Source organism: Mustelus asterias, chromosome 2, assembly GCF_964213995.1.
Source record: "Mustelus asterias chromosome 2, sMusAst1.hap1.1, whole genome shotgun sequence".
NCBI lineage: Eukaryota > Metazoa > Chordata > Chondrichthyes > Carcharhiniformes > Triakidae > Mustelus > Mustelus asterias.
Genome location: NC_135802.1, coordinates 82,440,829 through 82,462,079, shown reverse-complemented (window position 1 = coordinate 82,462,079; position 21,251 = coordinate 82,440,829). Strand labels below are relative to the sequence as shown.

Sequence of the window (21,251 nt, the reverse complement as noted above, 5' to 3'; positions counted from 1 at the left end):
CCTGCCTTGCCCAAGACTGCAAGAAACTACAAAAGGTCGTGAATGTAGCCCAATCCATCACGCAAACCAGCCTCCCATCCATTCACTCTGTCTACACTTCCCACTGTCTCGGCAAAGCAGCCAGCATAATTAAGGACCCCACGCACTCCGGACATTCTCTCTTCCACCTTCTTCCTTCGGGAAAAAGATACAAAAGTCTGAAGTCACGTACCAACCGACTCAAAAACAGCTTCTTCCCTGCTGCTGTCAGACTTTTGAATGGACTTACCTTGCATTAAGTTGATCTTTCTCTACACCTAGCTATGACTGGAACATTACATTCTGCACTCTCTCGTTTCCTTCTTTATGAACGGTATGTTTTGTCTGTATAGTGTACAAGAAACAATACTTTTCACTGTATGTTAATACATGTGACAATAATAAATCAAATCAGAATTGTTTTGGATAGAAAAAAAAAGGTCAGGATGGAGGCTAAAGGTCACAGTCTAAAGTTGTTGAACTCAATGTTGAGTCCTGAGGGGTGTAACATGCCTAATTAGAAGATTAGGTGCTACTCCTCCAGTTTGTGTTGGGTTTCACTGGAGCATTGCAGCTGGCCAAGGATGGACTCACCTTCATGTGGGCATGAGAACAAGATGCTGAGTTGAAATGACAAGCAACGGGAAAACTGGGGTCATGCTTGTGGCTGAGTGAAGGTGTGCCACAAAGCAGTCACCCAGTCCACGTTTAGTCTCCCCAATGTAGAGGAGACTGAATTGGGAACAGTGAATACAGTAGACCAAATCGAAGGAGGTGCAAGTGAAATGCTGCTTCACCTGAAAGGAGTGTTGGGGGCCTTGAATGGTGAGGAGGGAGGGAGTAAAGGGGTCAGTGTTACACCTTCTGCAGTTGCAATGAAAGGTACCATGGAACGGGGATGAGGAGTTGGAGGTGATGGAGGAGTGGACCAGTGTCGCCAAGGGAGTGATCCTTGCAGAATGCTGTCAGGTGGGGTGAGGGGAAGATGAGTTTTGTGGTGGCATCATGCTAGAGGTGGCGTAAATGGTGGAGGATGATCTCTTGAATGCAAAGGCTAATGGAGTGGAAAGTGAGGACAAGGGAGATACTTTCATGGTTCTGTGCGGGAGGGGAACGGGTGAGGGCAGAGGTGCAGGGAATTTGTCAAACCCGAATTAATTCCCTGTGAACCACAGGTGGAGGAAACCTCGGTTAAGGAAAAAGACAGACATTTCAGAAACACCATTTTCGAATATAACATCATCAGAGCAGGTGTGCCGGAGATGGGAAAACTAGGAGAATGGGATGGAATTCTTACAGGAAGCGGGATGTGAGGAACGATGGTCAAGATAACTGTGGGAGTCAGGGGCTTGAAAGGGAAACCAGTAGGCAGTCTATCACTGGAAATGGAGACTGAGAGATCAAGGAAGGGAAATGAAGCAGCAGAGATGGACGATGTGAAGCTGAGAAAGGAGTGGAGATTGGAAGTAAAATTGACAATTCTTTCCAGGTCCAGGCAAAAGCACAAAGTAACACCAGTACAGTCACCAATGTAACAGAAAAAGAGTTGTGGGAGACGGCTTGGGTAGGACTGGAACAAGGAATATTCCTCATACCTCACAAAAATACCTTTTATTTGCAGAAAATGAGACAAGTTAGAGGAGAAATTGTCGAGTGATGGAATAGGTTCAGTCGGATGGAGAAGAGTGGTGGTGGACAGGGATTCTTCGGGCTTCTGCTAAAGGAAGAAACAGAGAGCTCTAAGACCTTCCTGGCAGGGGCTGAAGGTGTAAAAGAATTGGACATCCACAGTGAAGAGGAGGCACTTGGGGCCAGGAAACTGGACATTCTTCATGTGACTTAGGGAATCAGAGGAATCACAAATGTAGGTGGGAAGAAACAGGAAAAGGGGGGAGAGAAAGGAGACAAGATCGGAAGAAACGAGTACCATGGGGCAGTAACAGGCTGATACAATGGATCTACCAGGTAGCCAGAACTTCTGGAAGGAATACAGCTGAGATGCTGGGAGAGCAGAATAGTTATTCTTTTTAGCCATGGAGTGTTTACTCAGAATAGGGCAATGAAATCTTGTTTATAAATGAAGATTTCCCCTCGAGTTTTGGACTAAAGAACTGGAATGTGGGTTTAGGTGATAATGTGTTAATGGGAGGAGCTAGGTAGGTAGCAGAAAGAGAGAGAAACAGCTTTCTGTTCATTTGCTGGCTGGAGCTGTTTCAAGACAGAAGACTGCAAGCTGCTCTGAAAATTAAAACCTCTCTGAAAGCTTCAAGACTGTTAACCCAAATTATAGCAAGTTTCTTTGGTTTGCTAACTATTTTAATGTTGATTTTAAGTCTATAGGAAGAATGTTCCTTATTTGGAACTGAAATAGTGATAAGTTAGGAATTAGAGTTGTTCCATTTCATTTTTTCTAACCATTGTTCAACTGTAAAAGGTTAAGTTGCCTCATTTTGTTTGAGCTATATTTAGTCTGTGTTATGAATAAAACTTGTTTTGATAAAATATCCCAAATTTGTCAGTAGAATTACTCCTGGAGCAAAGGATCCTATCATCACATTTATGCCAAAATAAGAAAAATTGTTGGGGTCGAGTGTGGTTTCCTAATGTGAATTTGGGTTCTAGCCTGGGACCCTAACAAGAAGCTGCAGGTTTTAGAAGACTCCTTTCAAGTCCACTGACTGACAGACATCAATCGCTTAAATTAAGGGGAATTCCCTTCTCTGTAGCTGGTCACTCAGACCCATTCTTATGCCACAGCATTTATTTCAAGTCTTTGAACCTTCCCAGAAAGCTCAAAGACTTTGAAATCCCTTCAAATCCTTTGAAAACAGTTGTTTTCATTTAATTTCAGTCCAATCCTATTAACTAATCTTTGATTGTCAGCTTAATGGTTTTTAGACAGCATGCAGTCAGATTTGTTGATTTATCTTTTCCTTCATGCTTGAATGCATTTCAAGTACCACCTCCCCCCCACTCCACCCACCCCCCACCCCAGTGTTCCTAACTGCAATATTTATAGAAAAGAGGAACTGAAAGCATTTAGTTGATTTGCAGTTGCTTGTGACATTTAAATCAACAGTTTTGCATAATCACCAGGTTTCTGCCCACTCTGATTGGGAACCTAATTGGGGCCAGCAAGGCTGGCCGGATAAATCGGAAACACTTTGACACATGGTGGCAATCCTGTTCTAGCTCCGACACCCTATTCAGTGGGCTATTGGGATTCCTGCTAGAGGTGAATGGGCGGGTGAATCCGCCACCCCCTCCCCCCCTTTACATAGCAAGTTTCCAGCCATAGTTTAGTGATCCTTAGAGTAAGGAAATGTTCTACACACTGGAGATTTGATTTCAGACCCAGTTAAGTCAGCAATAAAAACAGAAAATGTTGCCAGTACATAGCATCCAATTTGGTTTGATTTATTATTTTCACGTGTATTAATAAACAGTGAAAAATATTGTTTCTTGCACACTATCCAGACAAAGCATACTGTACATAGAGAACGAAAGGAGAGAGTGCAGAATTTCATGTTACAATTATAGCTAGGGTATAGAGAAAGATCAACTGAATGCGAGGTAGATCCATTTGAAAGTCTGATGGCAGCAGGGAAGAAGCTATCCTTGAATCGGTTCGTATGTGTCCTCAGACTTTTGTATCTTTTTCCCAACAGAAGAAGATGGAAGAGAGTACGTCTGGCTTGCGTGGGCTTCTTAATTATGCTGGCTGCTTTTCCGAGGCTGCGGGAAGCGTAGACAATGTCAATAAATGGTTTGAGTGATGGACTGGGCTTCATTCAAGACCCTTGGTAGTTTCTTGCGGTCTTGGGCAGAGCAGGAGCCATACCAAGCTGTGATACAACCAGAAAGCATGCTTTCTATGGTGCATCTGTAAAAGTTGGTGAGAGTCGTAGTCTTCTGAGAAAGTAGAGGCATTGGTGGATTTTCTTAATGATAGCGTTGGCATGGAGGGACCAGGTCAGGTTGTTGGTGATCTGGACACCATTTCTACTTCATCCCGATTGATGTAGACAAGGGTATGTTCTCCACTACGCTTCCTGAAATCGATGACTATTTCCTTTGTTTTGTTGACATTGAGAGAGAGATTATTGTTGTCGCACCAGTTCACCAGATTCTCTATCTCTTTCTTGTAGCCCGTCTCATCATGTTGCGGCAGTAGGCAAATTGTCTGGGAGGCCAGAATTGATTCGTGCCATGACTAGCCTTTCGATGCACTTCATAATGATGGATGTCAGAGCCACTAGACGATAGTCATTAAGGCACCCTGCCTGGCTTTTCTTTGGTACCAAAATGATGGTCATCTTCTTGAAGCAGATAGGGAGCTTAGTTTGGTGTAAAGAGAGGTTGAAGATGTTTGCGAATGCCCCGCCAGCTGGTCCATGCAGGATCTGTGTGCTCATCCGGGTACCCCATCCGGACCTGTCACTTTCTGTGAGTCGACCTTCGAGAAGGCTGCTCTGGCATCTGCAATGGTGACCTCAGATACAGGTTCATCCAAGGCTCCCAGGATGGAGGGAGTGGTCTTGCTGACCTCTTGCTCAAAACACACATAGAATGCATTGAGCTAATCGGCGAGGGGTCTATCTGTCTCATCCCTATGAGATGTTCATGGACCTGAAATGTATCTCCTTCACTTTTTCTTTTATTTCAGAATTTCAGCGTGCGCTTTTGACCATCTTACTTCCTAATTCCAGCAGAGCTCGACAAGAATTGTGTACACAATTGCACTGGTTGCTAACCTTCGCTCAGTGGTAGCACTCTGGTCTCTGAGTTTGAAGGTCATGTATTCAAGATCCATTCCAGAAACCTATGCACTTTTGAAGGTGTTGCATTTCAAATGCTCTGTAAAGCCCCATCCGAATGGACAACTATTTGAAGAAAAGTGGGAATGATGTCCTGGCCAACATTTATCTTGCAACCAATACCCACCAAACGAAGCATTATCTGGTCACTTATCTCACTGCTTTTTTTGTGGGTTCAGTTGGCTTTGTTTCCTTCTCTAACAAATGGTTCAAATTAAATTCATGGGCTATGAGTCCTTTTCAATATCTTGTAGTCATTACCTGCAAGTTGTTACAATTATAATAAATGGTAAGATCTCCTCTTTGTTTGAGTTGAGTAGGCACATGGCAGAGATCCTGACTTTCTCCATTACTCTTTGTAACAACATTGGAAGTTTCTGTAATTGCCAGAAGTACAAAAAACAAAGAAAATTACAGCACAGGAACAGGCCCTTCGGCCCTCCAAGCCTGCACCGACCATGCTGCCTGACAGAACTAAAACCCCCTACCCTTCCGGAGAACAGTAGAGGCCCATGCATTAAAAAAAACATAACTAAAGGGTAAAGAGCACAAGCTGGACCTACAAATGGATGATATATTACTGCACTTGCTGAACCCATTATCCTCTCTCACTCATCGAATGATTTTAATTCAGGATTATTTCAAGCTTAACTGTGGACAGTTGGGAACCATTTCAGTAAAAGACAAGTGCCTACTCAGTGTGGTTGCAGAGTATGATCACAAATGCTTGTTTAAAGGATAACCTAATTGGATATAATCATTTACCAAGCCTAATTACTTATTAGATATTAATGTGACCAGGCACTTGAGCTCTGTCCAAATACTGTCAGATATTAGTAAAGGGCTTGTGGGATGAGGAACTCTCACACTACTATTATTGGATAAAGTGAAAACTCACAATGTAATTCCCAGGAATATCAAACAGGTGCTGGTGAATTTCCTGAGAAAAATTAAACTATTTAGATTAAGTTCAATCAAACTGCAGATAGTCAAATTCATTGTGGCAGGGGGGAATATTTAATATACTTAATACACGGTTTTTCAATGGCTACCCATACTCTAATGGAAGAACAGTTTCCCTACCATGAAGGAGGGAGCTGGAGTAACACAGCAACCAACACCATATATCCAAGGACTTATACTATCAGCCTGTCATAGTTTAAAATGAAAATAAAATACAGTGCTCATGGAAATATTTGCTTTCATATGATATAAGATTATGCTATATATATATTACATAATATGATGGCTCCTCATGGGAAATCCTAATTTTATTATTGTCAAGCAGGTAACTGCATGCACATGTAAGAGAATTTCTCCAAATATTGCAACAATTAAATCTGTAATTCAATTCAACAGATTCCTTCAACATCCGACAGTCTGCTACTTCCAAGGCAGGTAAACAGACTGATTTCCTCAGATTCTGAGAACTTTACCTAAAGCATCAAATAGTTAGTACAAATTGAGAAATTAGAAATACAAGATTAGCAAAACAGGAAAGACCTAACAGGAGAAATCCTGAAAGAGGTTCAACTCTCTAATTTCAATCGGTCTACAATGGTCAAACACCTCCAACATCCTATTAATTAAATTAATTCAGTTAAAGATCTTTCACAGATTCATTTATACAATTTGTTGAATAAATTATGTGATGCCACTTACTGGAGAGTAGATCATTGTGACACCAAATAGAGTACCACTTTCCCATAACATGTTTGATATTCCTGGGAATTACATTGTCCAAAAATCTCTCTTTTGTGTAACGATGATGAGGTAACCAAAAGAGATGAGGCAGCCATCAATACTGATCACAAGGTATGAGATCAGAATGGGGTTAATTGGAGAACTTTCATGGACAGGTGTTCAATGGACCAAATGGCTCCCTTTGTGCTTCAAATTTCTTGATGGTATGTTTATTAATGTTCACGCAGAATTGTTTTCCCAACACTGCTAGTAGCAAACTCATTAACTTACAGCTATTTCTATATTCGCACTAGGTAAATGCAGTCCCCAAAGATGTGAACCTAAAGAGACTTGCATTTGATACCAACAAATCTGTGTAGGGATAAGGATGTTTTTTGGAGTAAAGAGGTTCAGAGCTTCAACAGTGCGGTTGAGACTCCCTCCTGCATATTAGTTTAGGACTTAATTCTCTTCCTGCTGACAAGGGTATATTAGGGAGCCATTTTGACTGGGCTCAATGAAGAGTGCAACACTTGCAACTTTTGATTATTGAACTGTAAAAATAGAGCTGGAAAGGTCCAGTTATAATCATATGAGAATGTGTGTATCATATTTTAAGACAACAATTTTGTATATGATTGGCTATGTGCCAATTTCAGTTTGCACATGATTTTTATTTCTTGCAGTTTGTGGTTCCATCTGAAATAAATAAAATGCATTTGTAAAATAGTTGTAAATGTGGTGCAATTATCAATGCTGATATTGTTTTCCTGTCATAGTTAGGCCTTGAATTTTCTGTTTCCAACAAGTGTCACGTCAACACTATTTCAATTTTATTAATTCAAAATAACAATTAACCAATCTCTGTTTCTGAGCTATACTCCTTCACAATGCAATTAGGAACAGAAGAACATGAGTAAACCATGCAATCCTGGAGCCAGTTCCTCCATTCAAATAGATCACCTCTGATCTATACTTCAACTCCAATTATCTGCCTTTAATCCAGATCCTTTCACAACCTTACCGATCAAAAATCTATCAGGCTGAACCTTGAAAATTTAAATTAGCCTAGCAGCCACAACCTTTTATAGCAATGAGTTCCATATTTCCTCAACCTTTCGTGTGAAAAATTGCTTATTGATTTCACACTTAAATGGCCAAACTCTGTTATTAAGATTATGCTCTCTTGTTCTGGAATCCCCAATTAGAGGAAATAATTTCTCTGTACCTACCCTATTGAATTAGTTGTCATTTTAAATGCCTTAATTAACTCAAAGGTAATTGTAAAATATGAATAATGTATGATATGTTATCAATTTACCACCAAAAGAGCTGGTGGAGAGCAGTAACTCATTCTCTCAACTAAAAGATTGCAGCGTGAATCAAAACGTCAGTGGGCAGTGGGGAATTGTCTAAATTAAATATTATGAGATCAGGAGGACAAAATATAATTTTAACAATATTGAAATGTATAGGTTAAGATTAGTTAAAGACCTCACTAATCAATCTTATGTGAGGTTTCATCTGACTATGTTGGTCAATGTAAAAAAATTACACATTTGGATAAATGAACTCCAGTGATATCAAGCAAACTAATCATGAGAAATCAGAAATATGAGGATGCTGAATTAACATTAGTACAGAAAGTCATGAACCCAGGAAATATCTCAAGTCTTGTCATTCAGTGTACATTAATTCAATTCCGTTTCATTGCTGGATTCAGCAATTTCTATTAGTTGGTTCTTCTACTATCATTGACCTGATAACTTAAACAAATTTTGTTTTCCAAATTTCGCCGTCCCTATCCTCTCCTCTCCACCTCCCCATCTCTAAGTGCTATCCCATACCGAGCGCTCCACGTGCAGTTCTAACTCTCCTGTACCTCATTCAAGTTACAATTCCCTAGATGTGAGGTAAGATGTCGCAACATTATCTACCATTTGTTGAGTGAGAGTGTGTGTATATGTATATGTGAGTGGGGGTATATTTGAGCCATTTTTTAAAAAAAGAGTCCTGTATTAACCCGCCCACTTGTACTAATAATGATTAGTACAAGAGAGCGGCATCCTGACTGTTTTTCCCCCTCTCCAACCAGCTGAGATAAATTATAGTGCCCTAATGAATTCAGCACAGACCAAAGATCAAAAATAAGATCTGTATATCTTTGTAGCACATGCACAGTGAAATGCAATTGAGTACACAATTCTTGAGTGAACCTACTTTTTAAACACAGCAGTAATAAAGAGATAAACAATAGATTTGTAATATTAATCATACTTCTTTCTATCATTTTAATAGGATGCTGAAGGTAAGGTTCTTCTATAAATATGTGCATGACATTATTTTAGTTCTAAATAATTTGCATTCTTCTGCATAGCTTTCCCTTTCATTCAGACTGTACTTGTGACAAAGAATACTAAACTTACACTGTAAACTAAGCCTACAGCAAATTCTGAGGGACTCTGCCCATGGCAGTGTATAGACCTGACTTCTTGTCAAGGTCAGGGAAGGAATATCTAGGCAAGAATCTAAAATGGGGAGTGGTGCCAAAGCCTTCTGAAAAAGGTGCATTAAATGACACTACACACAGCACCGAACAAAATTTTGGCACACACATTATCAGGACGAGGTGACCGAGTGGTTAAGGTGATGGATTGCTAATCCATTGTGCTCTGCATGCGTGGGTTCAAATCCCATTCTTGTCAGTGCTCAAGTTTCCTCTCAAGAAAGGCCTTTTCTTTAGGTGGCACAGTGGTTAGTACTGCTGTCTCACAGCACCAAGGATCAGGGTTCAATTCCTGGCTTGGGCCACTGTCTGCACATTCTCCCATGTTTGCATGAGTTTCCTCCGGGTTCTCTGGTTTCTTCCCACAGTCCGAAAGACATGCTTGTTAGGTGCATTGGCCATGCTAAATTCTCCCTCAGTGTACCCGAACAGGCGCCGGAGTGTGGCGACTGGGGGATTTTCACAGTAACTTCATTACAATGTTAATGTAAGCCTACTTGTGACACTAATAAAAGTGTAAAAAACTAATAAAAAGCTGTAACCAAGCGCACAGGAACAACTGTTATCTATATGGAAAATAATATATACTCGTTACATGTCAGACAAATAAATATCAGCTCTTCTTCCACAACTTCCCCTCTTTTTAAGGATTCATTTCTCTGCTAAGTTGAGTACACAGCATGGGATTGTTTTCTGTGGTCAGAAAGTATGAAGTGAAACTCCCACATTTTAAATAGCCACAGAAGAATCTGAGGACCCCCTTGTGCTTCCCAGACCCATCAAACAGAAATGAATAGTTATTTGGATCAGAAACTGACCAGATCATCTGCAAAAAATGTCAATTGCACTACTCAAGTAGCTGATGAGCCACCTAAGTGTTGTAAGAACAAGAAGGTCACAGCAACAGCTGTGCAGTGCAGAGATTTGGAGCATTCCAGATGATAGAGCAGCACATACAATCTATAAAACCCGTGTTATAGCTGAGCTATGGAGCAAGTTTTGGAAGCTGTCCTAGAAATGAAAGTGTGGCTTTCCAGCGGCGAAAGGGTTTAAAATAGAAAATTGGCTGAACTTCAATTTGCAGTAGATGGACAATGACCAAAGCTCTGACTCAACAAATCATTTTGTATCATGTTCTACAAATAATTGAACTCCCGCTCTCTTCTAAATCTTGCTCCCATATAATTACTCCAACAACGCAACGCTAAAAGGTTTTAGGGACAGATGGGTGGTCAGTTTTATGTTACATTTGCTCAAGTTATCCACCTTTGACCTTTGACCATTTTACTAATCACAGTTTCTGATGGCTGACCTCCCTCACAGTATATGCTTTTAAAGCATAACTTTTCTACTCTGCTTGTGGCTGACTGCTGATTTGAGGGAATCTGCTGCTGAGTTCACACAGTTTGGCCCAGCCGTTGTTTGGTTGGGCTGTAGGTCTCTCCAGCCTCAATCCCCACACCCAACCATAGCCATACCTCTACTGAATCTAGAAACAAGTAGTGGACAGAGTCAATGCAATCTCCACTCAATCACATGCACAACCATTGTGTATTAATACAGTATTCGTCGTCGAAATACAAAATTAGAAATCAAGACAAATATAGGCAATAGGCTATTCTGCCACAGGAGAAAGGCCTGATGGCTCTAAGTGGCTGTGAAATATTGGGCATTGATATTGGCTCCACCACACTGTGTATGTGCATGATGTCCAGTGTAACCTGTTTAGATTGCATCATGTGTTCAAGTAACTAGTGATATGATGGAAATGCTCCTGAGAAGAGTAGGCTAGTTATGACAGATAAGCATGAAGATACTGTGCGTGCTCTGTAATTAATGAGAAGGAAACAACTATAGGAATGTTGACAAGCCAAGCACAGTCTGCCCCACTGGAACTGTCATTATCGACAATGTATTTGCAACCCAGTCTCACACGTTACCACACACTACTGGGGATCAACGCGGCAATCATCAGGGAAAGGTTCCGACACAAGCGATAAAGAGCGGACAGTGAAGAGATCTTTCAAAGTTTATTTTGTTAGCAGCAGATGCCAGACATAGCTGTTGGTAGTTATGTGATACATAGGGATGTGGACTAACTTACAGACATTTTTGAAAGGAGAAGGCTGTAATATTTGAAGAGTGCTGCCAACTTACCTCGTTGCCTGTGTTTTACAGTTACTGGTGATACAATGTGTTTGTAGAATGAAGCAACAACAAGTTATATTTATGTAGTATCAATAACATAATGAAATATCCCAAGCATTGTGGAACAAAACGTGACACCGAGCCACAAAAGGGGATATAAGCTGAGATCACCGAAAGCTTAGACAAAGAAATGGGATTTAAGGATTGTCTATGAAGAAACAAAGAAGTAGAGGGGGAGAGGCAGGGAGGTGGAGGGAAATAGTTCCAGAGCTTGGAGCCTAGGTAACTGAGGGCATCGCTGTTGTAACATGAGGTACATGTACCTTTAAGGAGGTCAATTTTAAACTGCTGGCAATCTCTACTACCCCGACATGATATGATGCATTCCTCTGTGACTAGTTTTCAATCTACAGACAGCAGTAAAAGGAGGCAGATGTACTATATACAGGCCCGGATTTTCACTCCTCGTCTGGGAGTGCAGGGTCAGGTTATTCCCTGGCCCCATCACCTTGACCCGAGAAAAAAAGAGTCCTGGAGGTAGGGAATTTTCATCTGAGCGGAGTGGCTGAATTAGAGGTCGAGCCCATCTTACTCCTGGGATAATTATCGAAGCTGCTGGGTGTGGAGGCGGGCTGGCCAAAAGGCCTGTCTCTGTGTTCTGTCACTGTGAAAGATTGCAATAACCAACAAAACATCACTCCAGCCTTCAGCCCTCACTCCCACATACACTCTTCATGCCCCACCCAGGCCAACCCATGCAACCTCATGTTCCTGTCACTTCCCCACGCACCCCTGTGCCCTTCATGCAAACCTATGCCCCTGTACTTGGTCCCATGGTGCCTCAAATCGTCTAGACCACCTTATGGCTCATTAATCACACTGCAAGGTCTCTCATACCCCCTTTACCCCACTAGCCACTCCACTCACCCCTTCAGCCCTTCATCCCTCTATGCCAACCCATGACTCTCAGCTCTTCATAGTTCTTCAAAGCCTTTATGGCAATTTAGCGTAAACACATGCTTCCCCCCGCTCTGCACCCCCCCCCCCCCCCCCCCCCACCCCCAAACCACCCTTTGCCATTATCCACTTCATGACAATTCAGCTAGTATCCATGATGGGCAAACTTCAGGAGTCATGCTGACAAAAAATAAAGTCATGCATCTACTGATGGCATGACTATTCAAAAAAGAAGTCCCATTGATAAAAGTAACATTCAATATATTGAAATTGTTCAACTAATCTCATATGAAAACAAACATTTCACTTAAGTACATAATCCCTATCCTAATGAAAATAAATATTTTCCTTAAGTATCTAATCTTTTATGAAAACAAACATCTCTATTATATAACCATTTGTATTTGTTAATCAAACTGCTCACTCAACAGGCACCCCACTGTGAGAATGTTAGGTTGTAAAATCAATCATGCAGCACAAATCCTATAATGATAAATCTCAGGCTTCTGTCAACAAAGTGAAAGGGCCAGCATTGTTTTATTTTAACCCTACATTTAAAAAACATTTCAAGCATCGCAGCATTAAACCCCGATGGTAGCTTTAACAGTTCTAAAGTGTTTTTGCAATTTCAATGAGTTTTGACAGTGCTTTGACACACTGACAGTTTTTTTACAGCTTTAACAGTTCTTTGATAACTTTGATAGTTCCAATGAATTTGTGTACTGTTGAAACACATTCATGTTGCCCTTTAACAATCCCAAAGGACATCTGACCTCTCCCAAAGAATACCTTACCTCTCCAAAAGGGTACCTTCATTCCAACAAAGTGTTTGTGACCTCAGGAGAAAAGAACTGATGTGAAAGTGAAACAACCATCAAGTCTCGCTGTGTGTAAGTGATTCTGTAGCCCTGTAGGAAGTGTACACTCTGTACTAGCATTCTGGGATTCTGTCACACCTCACTCTAGCCAACAGGCACCAGGTCCCAGTAATATTGTTCTAATTTTGGAGAATTTAAGCAATATAAGTCTATCTGCAGTGAAATCTAAGAAGGAAAGGTAATTAAATAGTTGGGATCTGGAAAGTCTAACTTTAACTGAACTCTCAAACAGGACAGACTCCATTACTGCTACTGAACAGAGAGACAGGGCAGTTAAAACACTGCAAGCTGGGCTGGGAAGATAGAAGAAACATGCATTTTTTTAAAAATTTGATTTTATTTCACTTCTGAAGCGTGTAAAACTCATTTCTTTGCGAGAGGAGCTTCAGTAACCCAGGGAAAAAAATCAGAAAGAGCTCAACCACAGCACCTTTGCAATAACTTATGACTATCTAAGGCAGTGGCCACTAAAGGTACTATAAGTCAGGGCTAAATTAACTTTGAGCCATAAAAACAGCCTGAACAGCTGTCAACAGGTCCAGATTAAGCTAAAAGATGATCACAAAATTTCTATCATTCCACTGGAAGGCAATAGATCTTCTAACTGAGTTTATTTTGTTCCAGCAATGCATGGAGCTACGTTTTCTGGACCTCAACATTTCTGAATCAGATAAAGAGGTCATAAAAATCAAATTGCTGTAGGCAATGATGGCCTCCACAGACTGTATGTCTTGGGTCTATCCAACGGCCATCTTAAAAATCCAGATCAAATATGGTCAACATTCGAAGGCAACTTCAGAGCACACCATCTAGAATCCATGTCCTTTTGACAATGACCCACCGAGACCACTGACCAATTCATAAGTAGACGCAGAGACAAGGGGCATGATTGCAAGTTTACGGTGGCAGAGCTAGCCTACAGAATAATCAAGCTTGTTTTACCATCCACCCCAATTGCAAAAAGATACATTGGACCAACCCAAAGATTACACCATGGAAGCAGTATTACAAAGAAATGCAAGTCAAGCTCGACTAATGGGCTTTTAGAATCCACGGGCTTTCATAATTTATCTACCATTGGCATAATAACCAATACAGGTGAGCCTAGCAAGCAAAGTGGGCAGTATGGCTTCATATATGCACCCAGAAGTTGCCCTGCATTAAGGCATGTGGCATCAGAGGACATTGGAAGTGCCAGTGTAGAAAACAAAGCCCAGAACAGGTGATTCAACATCATGAAAAGCCATAACCAAATGCTACAACATTCCAGTCAGTTGAGAGTGTATGTAAAACAGCATCAAAACAAGATCCATGAAATGTTTAGCCAAACTACATAGTCAGATGATGAGAATGACGAGACCATCAACACACAAAATGAGTCAACATTCAGCATGGTGAACACCAAAATTGGCATTGTGGTACCAAACAGAAGCCTTTGGCACCGTCAAAATGATATTCCCACAGATGTGGGGTCAGCAAGCACAACATATATGCAAAAGTGGATACCAGTGCAAGTACAAACATTCTATTTCGCACACTGAAATGTACAGAAGTGGCATGTGATGGTTCAGCCAACCAATGCAAACTCACCACCTACATTGGATCAGAGATTCAATCCCTGGGATCCATTACACTCAAGTGATGCTAAAAAACTCATCCTGGGGCGGAATTTTCCCGTCCCGCCTGCTACAATTCCCATGGCGGGAAGGACATGGACCATGTAAAGGTCCATTGACCTCAGGTGGGATTTTCAGGTTTTGGGCCGAGTGCGGCTGGAAAATTCTGCCCAAATATTTTATGTTCTCGACACCACAGACCAGTGATTATAAGCCATTCAACATGCAAGAACCCATCCTTGGTACTATTCATGGTCTCATCAAGACAATGGTGAACATCACAGACCAGAAGGAGCACCATTGGAAACCATATGCCTATGCTGGGAGAAAAGAAGCTAATTCTGCAATGCAGATGATCAACTAGACTGATTGGCACAATTTGAGCTGAATATGTGTACCCATTTCAAACCTACACACCTCATCATACTGTGGAACCAATGCAGAATTATTATTTGGCAGGCAAGTGTGGACAAACCTCCCCAGCACTCACCAATGCTCCCAGGAATATGTGATGCATTACTCAAAAAATAAGGGAGGATGAAAGATGCCCATAACCAGTATGCGAGTAATGAATCTGAACATCGGACAGAAAGTTTGGGTACTACACCCAACTGATGGCATATAGAAATCATCAGAAATCATCAGCATAGGCCCAGAACTGAGGATGTATCATGTATGAACACCAAATAGCATGAAAAAGAGGCCAAATCAGAGCAATACTGCAACCAGTAATCCTGTTGTGACTAAAATATAGTCTAAGATGCAGCATAAACATTGCATCCCTAACCAGTATTCTGAAAATGTGCAGCAGCCTCCAATAAAGGTCACCGCGACTAGGTCTGGACAAATGAGCAAACTGCTGAAAATTTCAGAGACTAGGAAATGTATTGTTTTGTATAATGATTTATTTTGACAAAATTTTATTTTCTTTTGCTGCCATGGAAACTGTATGATTACTCAAAGGTAGATCATTAGTTTAGAAAAACAGATGTTGTGATACGAGGCACATGTACCTTTGAGGATGTGTATCTTACTGCTGCCAATCTTTGCCATCTTCACAGGATGTGATGTATTAGTCCCATGACTTGTATTCAGTCTACAAACAGCAGGAATAGGAGTCAGATGAACTACATTGTCTCCCCGTTAACTATATTTGTATATTGTCTAATCTTCAAATAAAGAACACACCTTATTGTTTTAAGTAATCCACATCATATCATAGAAATCATAGAAACCCTACAGTGCAGAAACAGGCCATTCGGCCCATCAAGTCTGCACCGACCACAATCCCACCCAGTCCCTACTCCCATATCCCTACACATACTACCCGCGAATTCCTCTAACCTATGCATCTCAGGACACTAAGGGGCAATTTTGGCATGGCCAATCAACCTAAACCGCACATCTTTGGACTATGATTAGTATATTTACATTGGAGAGACAAAATAGCCACCAAAGGTGGAGTAATTAAAATTGGGTGCAGAAGAGGCCAGAATTAGATGTCTTGGAGGGTTGTAGAGCTGGGGGAGATGATGTAGATAGGAGGGGCAAGACCATGGAGAAATTTGAAAACAAGTGTGAGAAGTTTAAAAAGAAGACATCGTTTACCCGGTCACCAATGTAGGTCAGTGAGCATAGGTGTGATTGGGGAACAGGACTTGCTGTGAGCATAGACATAGAGAGCAGAGTTTTGGAAGATTTTATGATCACAGTTTGAAGATTCAGGATAGACCATTTAGGACGGAGGTGAGGTGACATTTCTTCGCCCAAAGAGTGTTGAGCCTGTGGAATTCATTACCACAGGAAGTAGTTGATGCCAAAACATTGAATGTATTCAAGAGGCGACTAGATATAGCACTTGGGGCAAATGGGATCAAAGGTTATGGGGAAAAGGCAGGATTAAGCTATTGAATTGAATGATCAGCCATGATCATATTGAATGGCGGAGCAGGCTCGAAGAGCCAAATGGCCTCCTGCTCCGATCTTCTATGTTTCTATGTAAGGTGGGTAAAATATGAGAGACCAGCCAGAAGTCCATTCGAATTGTCAAGTCTAGAGGTAACAAAGGCATAAACAGGGGTTTCATCAGTTGCGATAGGGGTGAGGCTGAGTGAAGTTATGGAGGTGGATATAAATGGTCGTTGTGTTGGCATGAATTTGAGGATGAAAGGTGGCTAACAGACTAGCTTCACCTCAGATTGTTACTAGGGAAAGGGATAGAGTTGATTGTGAAGGAATGGAGTTTGGAGCTGAAATAGAAATAAATGGCTTTAGTTTTCCCAATATCTAACTGAAGGAAATGCCTGCTGGATGTCAGATAAGGCATCCGATAATGTTGCAACAGTGGAGGAATCAAGAGAGGTGGTGGCGAGGCAGAGTAAATAACAGGTCTTCTTAAGGAAATCAGCTTTATTTGCAGTGATGTCTGAAAGAATTGCAAATTCCTACACTCCATGCCTGGGATAAAATCATCAATTACATTGTAGATTCCAACAACATTACATATGGTAAGCAGATAAAAAATCTCAATTAATACTTGAGAGTGATGAGATGAAAATGATGGTGTAAGACAGCACAAAGTTTAGAACGAGAGTCTTGGAAATGGTTATACATCTGGAAGATCAGCAGGCTCTTCTGGAAAAGACTAAAGCTTGCACGTGGAGATAGTGGATGATGAGTTCTATAGTTTAGGTGCCTGAGATATAAAGATGTGGTTTAAGTATTCGAGTAAATAATTTGCAGGATCATAATTAGTCACATCAAAGCATATCTAGAAGTTACAACACTGAAGCGCACCATTTAACCTAGCCACTCCTTGTTTGTGTTAATCCTTCATGTGAATAAATAGTTCTAATCACATTCACAGGCCCTAATCCCACATTCCTTGATCCTTTTCCCCTCCACCGGTCTAATTTTGATTGTTCACATTGTTTCTGTCTCAGCCACAAATCCTGGAAATGAATCCACAGCCTCATAAGACATTTCTCTTGATCTCAGTTCTAAATCCCTTACATTCAGCATTGTTTCTATGGCTCCTTGAACTAGACCCCTCAATTTTATAAAAAAAAGGTTTGTTTCTCTGAACCATGTTGCATCCTTTCATAATTTTTGAAACATTTCCATCATATTGAACATAGAACATAGAACAGTACAGCACAGAACAGGCCCTTCGGCCCACGATGTTGTGCCGAGCTTTATCTGAAACCAAGATCAAGCTATCCCACTCCCTATCATCCTGGTGTGCTCCATTTGCCTATCCAATCACCGCTTAAATGTTCCTAAAGTGTCTGACTCCACTATCACTGCAGGCAGTCCATTCCACACCCCAACCACTCTCTGCGTAAAGAACCTACCTCTGATATCCTTCCTGTATCTCCCACCACGAACCCTATAGTTATGCCCCCTTGTAATAGCTCCATCCACCCAAGGAAATAGTCTTTGAACGTTCACTCTATCTATCCCCTTCATCATTTTATAAACCTCTATTAAGTCTCCCCTCAGCCTCCTCCGCTCCAGAGAGAACAGCCCTAGCTCCCTCAACCTTTCCTCATAAGACCTACCCTCCAAACCAGGCAGCATCCTGGTAAATCTCCTCTGCATTCTTTCCAGCGCTTCCACATCCTTCTTATAGTGAGGTGACCAGAACTGCACACAATATTCCAAATGTGGTCTCACCAAGGTCCTGTACAGTTGCAGCATAACCCCACGGCTCTTAAACTCCAACCCCCTGTTAATAAAAGCTAACACACTATAGGCCTTCTTCACAGCTCTATCCACTTGAGTGGCAACCTTTAGAGGTCTGTGGATATGGACCCCAAGATCTCTCTGTTCCTCCACAGTCTTCAGAACCCTACCTTTGACCCTGTAATCCACATTTAAATTAGTCCTACCAAAATAAATCACCTCACATTTATCAGGGTTAAACTCCATTTGCCATTTTTCAGCCCAGCATTGCATCCTATCTATGTCTCTTTGCAGCCTACAACAGCCCTCCACCTCATCCACTACTCCACCAATCTTGGTGTCATCAGCAAATTTACTGATCCACCCTTCAGCCCCCTCCTCTAAGTCATTAATAAAAATCACAAAGAGCAGAGGACCAAGCACTGATCCCTGTGGCACTCCGCTAGCAACCTGCCTCCAATCCGAATTGCATAATATTGTTCTTCTAGACTGTGACAGATTTGTAATCAGTAAGGATTATGGGGATAAGGTGGGAAAATGGAGTTGAGGATTATCATATCAGATCAGATTTGATCACATTGAAATGTGGAGCAGACTTGCTGAGTAAATGGCCTACGTCTTATGGACTTATGGCGTCGCTATAACAAAAAGCACTCAATTTGTCAGCCAATGTTTTATTTTGATTTTATATTTTATTCGTGACCCCTTGGTTATTATTTTCTATGCCCTGAAATGAAAGAACTTCTCGAAGTTTCATCGAATTTCATACAGTGCAGAAGGAGGCCATTTGACCCATCAAGTCTACACTGACCACAATCCCACCCAGGCCTTATCCCCATGACCCCATGCATTTACCCTAGCTAGTCCCCTGACACTGAGAAGCAATTTAGCATGGCCAATTCACCTAACACACCTTTGGACTGTGGGAGGAAACCGGGGCACCCGGAGGAAACCCAAGCAGGCACAGGGAGAACGTGTAAACTCCACACAGACAGTGATCCAAGCCGGGAATTGAACTCTGGTCCCTGGCGCTGTGAGGCAACAGTGCTAACCACTGTGCCACTGTGCCGCGTTGAGGCTTGATGACAACCAGGCTATTGATTATGAGTGACTTTAATCTGTGTGTAGATGGAGTTAAATTAGTCACAGTACAATAGAGGAGGAATTTCTGGAGTGCATATGGGATGGTTTTCTGGAGCAATTAGTTGAGGAAACAACAAGGGAACAGGCCATCTTGGACTGGATGTTGTGCAATAAGAAAGGATTAGTTGGCAATCTAGTTAAGAGAACCAATGGAGATGAGTGACCAAATAAGGTAGAATTCTTTGTCAAGGTGCATAATGATGTAGTTGATTCTAGAGACCAGAGTCCTAAATCTCAATAAGGTAACTATCATGGTATGAGGGATGAATTGGCCATGATGGACTGGGAAATATTACTGAAAGGAAAGACAGTGGACAGGCAATGGCAGATATTTAAAGAATGAATAGGTGAACTTCAGAAGTTATTTATTCCTGTTTCCACAGGCTGAGGAGTCTAGAACGAGGTGACGGTAGTGAAAGACCTTTCAGGAGTGAAATTAGAATCATGGCATCATTACGGTGCAGAAGGAGGCCATACGGACCACAAGATGTGTAAAGGAATTGTGGACAAACCATGGCTTACAAGGGAAATTAGAGATAGTATCAGATTGAAGGAAGAAGCATACAAATTGGCAAGAAAAAGCAATAGGCCTGAGGATCGGGAGCAGTTTAAAATTCAGCAAAGGAGGACCAAGGGATTGATTAAGAAGGGAAATAGAGTATGAAAATAAGTTAGCGGGGAATATAAAAACTGCCTATAAGAGCTACTATAGATATGTAAAGAGAAAAAGATTGACAAAAACAAATATAGGCCCCTTTAAGTCAGAAACAGGAGAATTCATAACGGGGAATAAACAAAATGGCTGAGGAATTAAATTTGTACTGTGCTTCAGTCTTCACAAAGGAAGACATGAATAGTGTACCAGAAGTGCTGGGAGAAACATGTTTTAGTGAGGACCCGAAGGAAATCAGCATTAGTAGAGAAATGGCTTTGGAGAAATTGATGGGATTGAAGGTGAATAAATATACGGGTCCTGATAATCTTCATCCCAGAGTAATTAAGGAAGTGGCCCTGGAAATAGTGGATCCATTGTTGGTTATTTTCCAAAATTCTTTGGACTCTGAACTGGTTTCTACAGATTGGAGGGTAGCTGATGTAAACCCGCTGTTCAAAAAGGGAGGTGGAGAGAAAACAGGGAAATACATAGTGAGCTTAACGTCGGTATTGGGGAATTGCTAGTGTCTATTATCAAGGATCCCATAACTCGGCATTTGGAAGGCAGTAGTATAATCAGACAAAGTCAGCATGGATTTACAAAAGGGAAATCATGCTTGACGAATCTATTGGAATTCTTTGAGCATGTAACTAGTAGAGTTGACCGAGGAGAACCAGTGGATATGGTTTATTTAGACTTTCAGAAGGCTTTCGACAAGGTCCCATGTAACAGACTACTATGGAAAGTTACAGCACATGGGATTGCAAGTAATGTCTTGTGATGGATAGAAAGCTGGTTAGCAGATAGGAAGCAAAGAGGTGGCATAAATGGGCCTTTTGCTGATTGGCAGTCAGTGACTAGCGGGGTTCTGCATGGATCTGTGCTAGGACCCCAGCTGTTCACGTTATATATTAATGGTTTGGAAGAGGGAACTGAATGTATTATCTCCAAATTTGCAGATGATACAAAGTTGGGTAGGAAGGCGAGTTGTTAGGAGGATGCAGAGATGCTTCAGTGTGAATTGGACAGGCTGAGTGTCTGGGCATCTGCATGGCAGATGCAGTATAATGTGGATAAATGTGAGGTTGCCCACTTTGGTAGCAATAATAGGAAGACAGATTATTACTTGAATGGGCGTAAATTGAG

The 21,251-nt window shown here is 41.4% G+C and overlaps 1 non-coding gene across 1 annotated transcript; it reads left to right on the top strand.

The window, feature by feature from the left end:
• The first annotated feature begins 9,141 nt into the window (after window positions 1-9,141).
• trnas-gcu (transfer RNA serine (anticodon GCU)) lies at window positions 9,142-9,223 on the top strand. Its single transcript has one exon. It is a non-coding gene; the product is annotated as a tRNA-Ser (tRNA).
• The last annotated feature ends 12,028 nt before the right edge of the window (window positions 9,224-21,251 follow it).